Consider the following 12,291-nt stretch of genomic DNA (forward strand, 5'->3'; position numbering starts at 1 on the left):
AGTCTGTTGACACTGCCTGAAGTCTTGAAAACACACATGCATAAATTAAAACAAAATCATTTAGTCTTCCTTTTTCCTTTTCTTCCTTTTCTTCATCCTTTCTTACCTCCTTCAAATATCAAAGTCCATTATCTAAATCTAATGGCCAATATCTTTGTTTTCAAAGGAGAAATTTACTTAGAAAGGCAAATTGAGATCAGACAGCTGCTTGGTAAACAACAAAGTCTTGATTCATTGAATCATCATTTTAAGCCTGTACTTTGTGTTTGTTAGAATTAATGTCACTGAGTGACCTTAGCAGAGATTTTTATTTCACTACAAAAAGCAAAATTTCTCTTAGGTGTTCTAACATATTCCTTACCTGCTAATTTTATCCATAAATGCCTGGTGTCAGCCATTGAGTGTAGGGTAATACTAGAGAAATAAGGTCATTCCTATTCTCTCTCCCTTCCTTTCCCTTCCCTTCCCTTCCCTTCCTTCCCCTTCCCTTCCCTTCCCTTCTCCTTCCCCCTCCCCTCTCCTCCCTTCTCCTCCCCTCTCCTCTCCCCTCCCTTCCCCTCCCCTCCTCTCCTCTTCTCTTCACTTCTCTTCTCTTCACTTCACTTCTCTGTCCTGCACCGCCCCCCTGTCTTTTTCTCTCCCTGAGACTGGAACTCTGGGCCTAGACTCTGTCCCTGAGCTTTATTTTTTTGCTTAAGGCTGGTACTCTACCAATTGAGCAACAGCCCTATTTCCAGCCTTTATTGAGTAGTTTATTGGAGATGAAAGTCTCATGGACTTTCTTGCCCAGGCTGGCTTCAAACCACAATCCTCAGATCTCAGCCTCCTGAGTAGCTAAGATTCCAGGTGTGAGCCACCAATGCCTGGCTTCTGTCCCTCTTCTATCAGACCATAAGGAATATTATTTTATTTCTACTTGTATTACACCAAGCCTCGTCCTTTCAAAATAACTTCACAACTTATTATCTTTGTGAAGTGCAAGTTTTCATGTGAATTACATAGAGAGGAAAACATCTTCATCATTAAACTATCTGCAAATCATAAGCACAGACGGGCACCTCCTTCTTGCCCTGAGATAACCCCATTTGCAGAATGGCAAGTGCTGATAGATCTCTGCTGGAACACAGACCTTCCTTAATCTATATTAGTCATCCCCACATACCTCAGAATGGAGAAACTGAAATCCATTTTACACATGGACTGTGGAACTTTTTCCAGCTGGACTACTCTAGAAGCCTATGCTACAGTAGAAGTAAATTTGTTTATCAGCCTTCAGCCCCAAATTAGGTGTTCCACTCATGTTTTCTTTTTATTTATTTATTTTTTGTGGGTCATGGGGCTTGAACTTGGCCTAGGCACTTTCCCTGAGCTCTTCAGCTCTAGGCTACCACCCTACCTTTGAGCCAAGCTCCACTTCCCGTTTTCTAGAGGTTAATTGGAAATAAGAGTCTCAGGTCCTTTTGTGCCCAGGCTGGCTTTGAACCTTGATCCTCAAATCTCAGCCTCCTGAGTAGTTAGGATTACAGGCGTGAACCATGGTGCCTGCTCCACTCCTATTTTCTTCTCTACTTTTTTAGTATATTCCTTTCACCTTAACAGTCCCCGGGCTAATGATGCCTGCCTCTCAGTATAAATCCCTCTGCAGACCTCTTTTTCCTGAACTCTAACATCAAATCCAACCACTTTCTTTCATCTCTACCCAACTGATCTACAAGCCACTTGTGACCAAATTGGAAATAATCTGTACCCTGAATATGCTATTAATTACCTTTCTTGGTTGATGGTAACACCAAGTACCCAATCAGGTGTCTGCAGCATCATGGATTCCTCTTACTCCATTCTGTTTTCCTGTTTCTTTTTTTTTCCCCATTCATTCTGCTGAATAAATTGCCTACAGTCCCCCTTTGTATCTCTCTAATATCCGTGGTGTTCTGTCCTTCCCATCACATCTGCCTTAGTTTAATGTCTTATCGACATTATATAATATTGAGATATTATTTTAATTGGTCTCTCCAACTAGATAGTCTTTTTTTTCAAGTCAGTGCCAACAACCACACACACACACACACACAATTTCTAGCCAGGTGCCAATGGCTCATGCCTATAATCACTGCTCTGGAAGGTAAGCTCTGAGAATTGCTACTCAAAGCCAGCCTGATCAGGAAAATCTGTGAGACTCCTATCTCTAATCACTAAAAAGCCAAAAGTGGAAATGTGGTTCAAGTGGTAGAGTACCATCTCCTTGGGCCACCATAGCTAAGGGATAGTATCCAGGGCCTTGAGTTCAAGCTCCAGCCAGCCCTGGTACAAAAAAATATATTGTTTTCAAAGCAGAAGTTTAATCTATTTCCCTTTGGTTCAGAATCTTCCCTGGTCATCATCACTTACAGAACAAAGGTAAGGAATGAAGAAAACAACACATACAAAAATACAAATGCATTAAACCACATGGAATGTGTAGAGAACCAGAAACATCCAGCTGGTAGCTAAGCACACAATTGCAAGGGAAAAGCAGAGAAAGTAGGCCAGGTCTCTCTTCTTCCTTCCTTGCCCTACAATCTTCACTTCCAGTTCAGAGTGATTTCATGCAAATATTCTAACGCTCTTGCCAGAGGTTAATCACTTCTTCCTCAGTGCTAATGCCTCAGCTTCATCTGGTCATCTTAATCACACAATAACACTATTACTTGTTTGTGTGTCTGTCTCCTTTTTAGACTATGAGCAACAACTATGTCTTATTCATTCCTCTCTCTCCAACGTAGCAAACTTCCCAGCACAAAGGAAGTTTTCAATAGCTGATCACATTTCCTTTACTTTCTTCTCTTTTACTTCATACAAGTACAGGCAATAGTGGATGAAATCTTTACTAAGAGTGACTGTAAAAATGTAAAGGTAGGAATAAATTCTTTGAACTGTTGAAGAAAGAATAAACTAAACCAGGAGTTGTAGCTCACGTCTGTAATCCTAGCTACTCAGGAGGCTGAGATCTGAGGATCAAGGTTCAAAGCCACCCTGGGCACAAAAGGACCTGAGACTCTTATCTCCAATTAACCTTTAGAAAATGGGAAGTGGGGCTTGGCTCAGAGGTAGGATGGTAGCCGAAGAGCTTAGGGACAAAGCCCAGGCTGAGTTCAAGCCCCATGATCCACAAAAAAAAGAATAGACTGAATGGAGAGCAACTCTTGGTGCTCTTCCTTAAATAATTCTTCTTAAGAGTTTTACAATAATTTGGAGTTTTACTTATTTTGTTCATTTCTCCAGGCCATTTGTAGAGACTCTGATAAAAACCTTTGACATATTATCAATGTTTATGTATTATTTTAGTGCTACTTTACAGTAGTGGCATTTAAGAAATAATGTAATATGTTAAATTCAGATGACATTTCAAAGCAACAAAATTATAAATCAAAAAAGGTAACTGTCCTAAAATGCTAGTGGAATTTGATCCAAATATAATTAAATCACCAGGGATGACAAATGAAGCAAGGAAATTCAGGTGAGAACAGAAACTCTCTTTGAAAAAAAAAAAGAAACAAAAAAGAAAGAAAGAAGAGAAGAGGAGAGGAGTGCAGAGGAGAGGAAAAGAGAAGAGAAGAGAAGCTATGGCTCAAGTGGTAGAGATCTAGCCTTGAGCTGAAGAACTCAGGGACAGGGCTCAGGCCCAGAGTTCAAGCCTCGTGATCTACAAAATAAAATAAAAAAGCTTTTCACTGGATGATCCTGAAAGTCAAACTGGATATAAACTCCATGAAGAAAAGCCTTGGGCTACTTTGTAAGAGAGAGACCATTTTGGTGAGAGAGCCAAAACAATCTTCGGTCTAGAGAAGAATGTAGGTCCCAAGCTTGCAGGGGCAATGGCTACCGGAGGGAGAGATAAGGAGCGGAGAGTAGGTTTTGACTTCAGAGAACCTAGATATGACAAAATACCCTCCGTGCCTCTCAGTCCCATTCTATGAAATTCTGCATCGCTAACTCCTGAGTTCTTCAGTAAGCCCTACTCTGTGTCCCATGAATAAGAGATGGGAACTACGTGAGGTATAATGGCAGCATTTATCCCTAGCCTCCTCTTAATTCAGACTATAACCATTGAGCAGATAACTGAAAGAAACCCCTTTTCTTCCTCCCATCATCTTGGAATGACTTTTGGCATTTTTTTTTTTTTTTTGGCCAGGCCTGGGCTTGAGCTCAGGGCCTGAGCACTGTCCTTGGACTTTCTCAAGGCTAGAGCTCTACCACATGAGCCTCAGCACCACTTCTGGCTTTTTTCTATGTATGTGGTACCAAGGAATTGAACCCAACCACTAGGCTAAACTCCAGGCCTGGAATTTTTTTTTTTTTTTTTCAGAACAAGTCTTGTTGGGATCAGCTCACAGCCTGTGGCTAGATGACTGGCACCTCTATGTCAGCATCTGTTTTTGACGTTTTCTGGCTGCCTATTATCTACCTAGCATTGGGGCTTGTTTGGAGTGTGAAGACCCCCTTTCCTACTCTGTTCATTGTTCCTTTTATTACTTCTAGATTGTTGCCCCGAAACAGATGCAATAATAACCAGGACACTTTGAGGGGTGCCCTCATGTCTCAATTTTTATGCCAGATCTGATCTCTTTAACAATCTAGATGCCAGCAATTTTGCACAGGAATAGAATAATCAAATAACTTATTACTAAATTCACAACTTGAGTGCTGAATAAAATTTCCTTTGCCAAGTCACAGTTGGAGAACTCATGAATATTGCAACATTAAAACATGATAAAACATTTCCTTCTTAGTTTTATCTTCCTCTTGATATATATTTAGAAAGGAATAAAACTGACCAGACATCCAATTCAATTTAATAGAATTGTAGCCATATGGAGTGGTATGGTATTTGTTCATAAATTCTGGGAAGGTATAGTTTTATAATTTTATCTCTAATTACAGATTTTTTACTCAATCCTGAGCACTTTAACATTAACTTTTCTATCTAACTTAATATTAACACAATTTTCAAGTTGTAGAAAGAGACATACATAACGGAAAGAGGAAAGTAGATGAGAATTGTAAGAAAAAAGTCCCTCTTACTCAGCTTTTTCCCTTATAGCCACACCTCCAGTTCAAGCTTTTTTTTTTTTTTGTAAAATCTGGTTAATTGGAAATAAGAGCCTCCTGGATTTGTTTTCCTAAGCAATCTTTGAACTGCAATTCTCAGATGTTAGCCTTTTCCGTAGCTAAAATTCTAAGTGTGAGACACCAACATCCAGCTGCCATTGAGACTCTTTGAGATAGCTCATTAGCTGAACTATCTTTGAGAGTTTAGACACCCCTAAGAATGATGTTGGGGAGAGGGTAGATAGAAAGGTAGCGAGCATAGTGTTCGAGTCCTTAGTGATGAAGAAAGGCCAGTTGTTGGGAACACCCCAGTAAGGATGAATACCAGCTGTTTCCTCTTGGAATGTGAGCATCCAGAGAACAGGAAGTCCTGAGTAAGGAGCAAGGTAACTTCCAATTCACCTTCAGGTGCTGTTGACAGCTGAGGCAGCAGAAAGCAACAGCTCCCTCCCAAGAGAGCTGAATGGACTGAAGTGTTCTCAGGAAAGAGTCAGGCTTCAGTCAAAGAAGACGCTGAACACGTCTGTGGACTCTTCAGGCAAAAGCATGGTAGTTGGAGTTGGGCAATAATAGAACAGTGGGAGACTTTTGCAGACAATAGAATGTACACTGCCTTGGGGACAGGAGGCTGGAGAAGGGGGCTGGCCAAGGAGTACCCTGGTGGTGGCAGAATCAAAGGAAGCAGCACTGTTATTCATTATAGAGACAGATTGTACTGATGCTCATGGTTCTCCTAATTTGAGACATGCTGTAATCCCTGTATCTTGAGTAATGGATGTTACTCGACAATGAGTATTTGATACTCTTCCCCAACAGAACAATTGCATCTCAAGAATGCCTCCTGCTCACAGGTTTATTAAAGTAGCTTCTTGTAAAATTTGAGCCTGAGAACCTTGACATGTTGGGCTCAGAAACTATCTATTTATTCATAACACTTTGCACACAGTAGGACTTTCAAAATGGCAGGCTTTATTACAGTTATTTGAAAAATCTAAGAATATAACAATCACCCTTTTCTCCTTCCATGCTTTTTTTTGTCTTCTTTGGTGAGGAAGGAATACAATGTTACATTGAGAATCTATTCTACCACTATAATAGGTTTGCAGCCTGTTTACTTGTTCAGGGCACGTTGTACCACGTGACAGGACGTGTGTGCTCCAAAATGACAAAGTATGTGGATTCTAGCCAGCAAGGTCAAAAAAATACTTCATAAACAAGGCTGTAAATAACATCTGGGGCTGTCCAAATACAGGGCGACGTGGTAACTTTTCCTTTTGGTTGTTGTTTTGTTTGGTCATGTCCATCTCCCTGTAGGCACAAACAAGTCAAAGAGCCACAAGTACAGCCCCAAATTACTTCAGGCTAATTATTGCTGCCGAGACTGTATGGCAAGCTATCAATGGGAAAACCAGATCCTTCAGCGTGAAATGACAGGAAACCAGTAAATCATAGCATTGAAGAAAACCAAATATTTGATTAATCAAGATAAAAGCTTTGAACCGTGTAGAGGAAATAAAGCTGATAAACATTTTTCTTATTTCAGCATACAGAAACTCCATAGGAGAATAAAGAGAATAGTTTGAACTGATAGTAAAGTTTTCATCTTCATACCTCGAACTACCAGGTTTCCATGTAGGCATTAACCCAATGATCCAATATTCAGTTTGCTTTCTTTCTTCTGTAACTGATTCATAGATTGTTATAAAACATTCATTAGTAGAAATTAACTTTAAAAGATGTGGGATTTAATATCTTGGGAAACATCATATAGTAACTATATACTATAGAAAAGTCTTTTAAATAATATTTAATTTATTATAATGGTTATATACAGAGAGATTACACTTAAATAAGTAAGGTAATGAGTACATTTTGCAGAAAACTCTTCCCTTGGCTCTGAGCATGCACTTGTAGCAGTCTGGTTACTCCTTGCAATGCTTGTGCTTTTTATGGATGGAGATATTTATTCATAAATATGAGTGCAAGATCTCAGGAGCCCATTACAAATAGGAAACTTTAAGGGGAATAAAAGCAAGGGAGATGTCTGCTATGGCCTTGCTGTTTCTCTTGTCTCAAAGGACAAAGCCAGCAAAGGACTTTTTGCCATCATTTTGCTGGTGGTGCCATGTGGGGCTCCAACATTCTGGTTATTAGCATCAGACTTCACCTAGGTTGTCTATGGAGTGATGGCCCATGCGCTCCAATGAGCGCCCTACTGCAGGGAAAGGGCCGATTATGAAGCTTTCTTCCTATACCCATCCATTCTGCAGGTATTGAGTAACTTCCGTGTCTAAGACATGTGGATGGCACTGGTCTGTGACTCCATAGACAAGCAATCACTTGTCTACCCCATGACCTAGATTGACTGTTCCATCTCCCCCCCACTCCCCTTGCCACCCCGTGTAACCCTACCTCTGTAAAGTGGGTGTCAGGGCCATTCGGTGACATCAAGTGTGTGCTGCCATGTGGGCCACAGTTGTTTCCTTCCCATTCAGGTCTATGAGGACTATAAAAAGACCCTAGCCTCTTCTCTGGGAGAACTTTGCATATGCACCTGGGGTGGACATGAGGGCTTACTGTAGTATTGTGAATCCAGATCTCAGTAGTATATGAAGAAATTCCCATTTTCACCAAGCTCCCAGGTAGCTATCCAGCATACTACTGCACAGCTAGCCTTAATCCTCCTTGGCTCCATGAACACTAGCATTTTCTCCGAGAGTCCTGAGACAGGGGCTGTGTTATACCACATGCTTTAGAGCTGGGGGGCTGGAACCAGGGAGAGAAAGAAAGGAACATCATCTCCACGTGGCCATTTCTTCCACTGGAAGTCATTTGAGTCCTGACCACAAAGCTCACAGAGCATGAGAAATTCAATAGAAATTCTATGTTCTTTATGAATCAACTATCTCTCCAAGTGCTGAGCATATTGCTATGGAAAAGGACTTGTGGAGTAAAACTACTTAATGAAAAAAACACAAGAATTTATTTTTCCTTTCCAACTTCTATAACTGGGAGACCCGAAAAGAAAAGAGGGAATAGGATGAGAAAGATAAGGTCTCTTATGCTGCCAAGGCCAAGAGCAAAGCATTTTTGATTCATGATCTTCCCCTAGAGAGGAGAACCAGTCCACATTCCCTGTCTCTTCAGGAAAACAGCGAGTTGCTGAGACCTTGAAATGCCTCTCTTTCCTCTGCCAAAATCCCAAACACCCCATAAGGGATGTGGAAATAAGACGCTGTACTAAAATAGTTGAAAGGGAAATCAGTAATCAAAGCATGCTGTCTTCCAGTGACACGTCATGTCCTCCAAGCGGCTGGAGTCTCAAGTTGTTGAGCCATGAACTGGTGGTGCCTTGGTTGCTGTGTGTGATTCTATCTAGTGGAGAGCTCCAGTAGACTGGGCTGTTAATGAGGTGCTTTCCAAAATAAGATATTATGTAAATCTAAGAAATCTAAAAATGCTTCCATCAGCAACTAGAGCTCAGTCATAATGTCTTGAATGGCAGGTGAGACTTTCTACCTTTTCAGTTGTCCATTGGGAATCCAGAGAGACATCTTGCAAAGGACAGATAGAGAAGTATAATCTCTAAATCCATTAAGAGGCAATTCCAAGGCTGTGTTGGCCAGATTCTCTTAGGATTCCATGGTGGAGCCCCCTGTTCTTTGAAAAATAGAAGTGAGAAGCTGGGTGAAGATGGAGAGGTCACTCCGTTAGCATTAAAACCCTTGAGTGTCTACACAAATCTGCTGTTATTGAAGGAATAGCTCTAATAGCAACAGGGAGATATCACATAATTAGAATGTCACGACTTCTTTAGATGACTAATTCATAGGAATAACTGTCAAACGGAGCTAAATGTAAGTGTATATCCAGTCTGGTGTCACCTATACAAAACATACAGATTTACTTTCTCCACCTTGGACAGATTGATTCAGTAGCATTGCAGTGAACTCAAAAACATTTGTAAAGGTCTTCATATAGAGATAGTTTTGAGAAACAGTGAAGTCCATAATTACATTGGTTTAGGTATAGCCTGGATGTGGAACAACCCAGAAACAACTTTGTAGTACATTCTCCTGTGCATTTTAACATTAAGAAATAATTCAGCATGTGTTGCTGGGTGGGTTTCCCTCATTCGTCATAATCAGTAGAAACCTTGGGCTCTACTAGCAGAGATCTGCAATAGAGCAAAATCTTGATACATAAGGCCATATAATGTGAAGCTAATTGAAAGGACCTCCAGGATAGTGAAACAAAAGCCATATAATGAATGATTGTTGTCCTTAATGTACTATGTTGTCTCTCATCTCCTTTGCTGTCCCTTGGTTATCTCATATTTTTATAGTATCTCACTTTGTTATCTGATATATTGAATTTATTTGTATTTGGATATTTGAAATTTGATAGGGAAGGGGGGAAAACCAAGACGGGTGAGGAGTGTGGGGGGGGAGGGAAATGGGTACCAAGACATGTGAAAGGGTATCAATGTATGTGAATTAATGCACCTTCTATCTGGCAAATATCATGTAACCCTTTTACTAATTACAATAAAAAAATAAGACATAAAAAAAAGAAATAATTCAGCATGTGTTGCTGGGTGGGGGTGGGGCGGGAATCAGTGTGTGTTGTAGGAGAGGGCAGATGGGTGGAGAAAGATGAGTAGGAAAATAAACTATATTTGATGTAATGTGAAACTGGGACCAGGTAACTTGAAGGGGTGGGAGTGGGTAGGAGAGATGGGAGAGAGTGGTGGAAGAAGAAGTGACACACATCAGGATGCATTGTATTTATAAACAGACAGGTTGAATTGAAATCTCTGTACAACTACTTAAAGATTTTTTTGGGTGGGGGGCACTCATGGAACTTGAACTCTGGACTTGGGCTTTGTCCCTGAGCTCTTCGGCTCAAGGCTACTGCCCTACCCTTTGAGCCACAATGCCATTTCCAGTTTTCTAGTAGTTATTTGGAGATAAGAGTCTCAAGGGCTTCAGCACCCAAGCTGGCTTTGAACCGCTATCCTCAGATCTCAGCCTCCTGAGTAGTTAGGATTACTGGCATGAACTACCACACCCAGCTTCTTAGTGATATTTTTTTAAGTAAAATAAAATAAGAATGAATTCAGGTCATGAATGCAGTTGTGTAGTGAGCTACATGTATATCATGAGCTACACACACACACACACACACACACACACACACACACACACGTACACGTGACAGAAAAACTAAATTTGATTCACCCATTACGGGCTAAATTCTTTCCATCCACTGAACTTCCTCAGAGTTCTTTGAAGTCAACAATTATTTTGTTCTCAAAGGAGTCATTCTGTGGTGAGAAAAATGTTGAAAGTTTAGCAATATATTAGGACTTTCAGAATCTGGATCATTTCAAAATATTTATCTATGTGCAGTTTACCCTTTTGTTGATATTTAGATTTCTTTCTTCTTTTTTTCTTCCTCCTAATAACCAGAAGACAATCTATGGATATTAGTCATCATAAAGATAATAAATTTACTGCTGCTTGTGGTTCACACTTGTAGTCCTAGATACTCAGGACACTGAGCTCTGAGGATCAACCTGAGCAGAAAAGTGCATGAGACTTTTATCTCCTATTAAACCAGTCAGAAGTGGAGTTGTGGTTCCCATGATAGAGTGCTAGCTTTGTGTTCAAAATCAAGTGAGAATATGAAACCCTGAGTTCATGTCCCAATATCAGCATATACATACCTACATACATACCTACATACATACATACATATACATACATAAATTTGCCACTAGTATTAGTAACAAATATTACCAATAAAGTAATTTCCTACTTAGTCTACCCCATTGTGGTTTTGAAGAGCAAATTTGGTCTGCTAGGTAAAAAAAAAAAAGTCCTCCATATAATGTCCCTTGGTAGTTTTCAGGTTTTTCATCAGGATAGACCATCACCAATGTTCTAAGGGAACATTTCACACACACCCCTCTCATCTCCCAGAATTACTGTACTCCCACCTCCTATTTCATCTCCTATAGAATTGTCCTGGACACTTATATGTACAAATTTCTGGGTCCTATCTCCATTGATAGTTGAAACATGTCATATTTTTTTTCCTTTAAGATTCATGTACAGGAAACCTTACATCCAAATGTCAATTTCCTGTATTGTTGTAGAACCTCATAGTGCAAGAATTTCACTTTTTAATGGTCCCTTTTCTCTCTGCATCAGTGCATGTTCATCTCCCTCAAAGCTGTGCAAGGGCATACACTGAGCCTTAGACCTCAGCTCTGCTGACCCGCCCTCTCTACTCTGCAGCTCCAGACTGAGATGCTCCAGCATCAGCCTTCAACTTAAAAAAAAAAAAAAATACACACCCTCAGACAACCAGTCAGATCCCAATTAGTGTCCTGAGAGTTTGGGCCATGTAATGGATTAGGTGTTGATATTTATAGCAGCTTTGTCATTGATAACCCTGGTGATAAGAGACCTTTGGTGTCTCCCAAGCCATTTATGTTCCTTCACGGAATACTTCCACTGGATTCTCTCCTCACAGCACATCATCAATCAGGCTGAGCCTCTCACAGTAAAATTCACAGTTCCACAGCATGTGTATATCTGAGCCTTTGAAAGAAATAGGCAAATACTGAAAGAGGGGCATTTTTTAATCTGTTTTGATTTTGTCCTTTCTCGGTCTCACACACACACACACACACACACACACACACACACACACACACACACACAAACATTGAGCTATTTTTCCAAGAGTTTTTGAAATTTTGTTTGGTTTATACCCCTGAGACTAGTGGGCAGGAAATGAGAATTAGATTGAAAAGAAGCTGAAAACATCTCTAGTCATTTTTTTTGTGGGGATATGATAATTTTCCACTGAAAATGATTTAAAAATAGATCAACCTGGAAATATTGCTTTATACAGAATAGCTGCTATTCTTTCATATTTGTGTAAGTTTATTAATATAATTACCAGTGAAAACTACATTAATAGCCTTCTTGGATAAAAATTTTTTGGCTATGTAAGAAAAATTCTGAAAATGCTGAGATAAATTTCTCTGCAATATAATTACTGGGGTAATAGTCCAAAGGCAGTTTATACTTTGTATGACTCATACAATTGTTGCACTCTAAAGAAGGAATTTTCCCCCTTCTTTCTTTTTTTCAGGGTTGATATTGAATCCAATACCATATATATACTGGG

The 12,291-nt window shown here is 40.0% G+C and overlaps 1 long non-coding RNA gene across 1 annotated transcript in view; it reads left to right on the forward strand.

Moving 5' to 3' along the window:
* LOC150059862 (uncharacterized) overlaps positions 1-12,291 on the forward strand; it is a 219,800-nt gene extending 207,509 nt beyond the window's left edge. The window contains exon 3 of the long non-coding RNA XR_016536412.1: positions 12,256-12,291. This is a non-coding gene — a long non-coding RNA (uncharacterized LOC150059862). The remainder of the gene's footprint in view (positions 1-12,255) is intronic.

The sequence above is a fragment of the Megascapheus bottae genome, chromosome 8 (assembly GCF_031878675.1).
Source record: "Megascapheus bottae isolate mThoBot1 chromosome 8, mThoBot2.hap1, whole genome shotgun sequence".
Classification (NCBI taxonomy): Eukaryota; Metazoa; Chordata; class Mammalia; order Rodentia; family Geomyidae; genus Megascapheus; species Megascapheus bottae.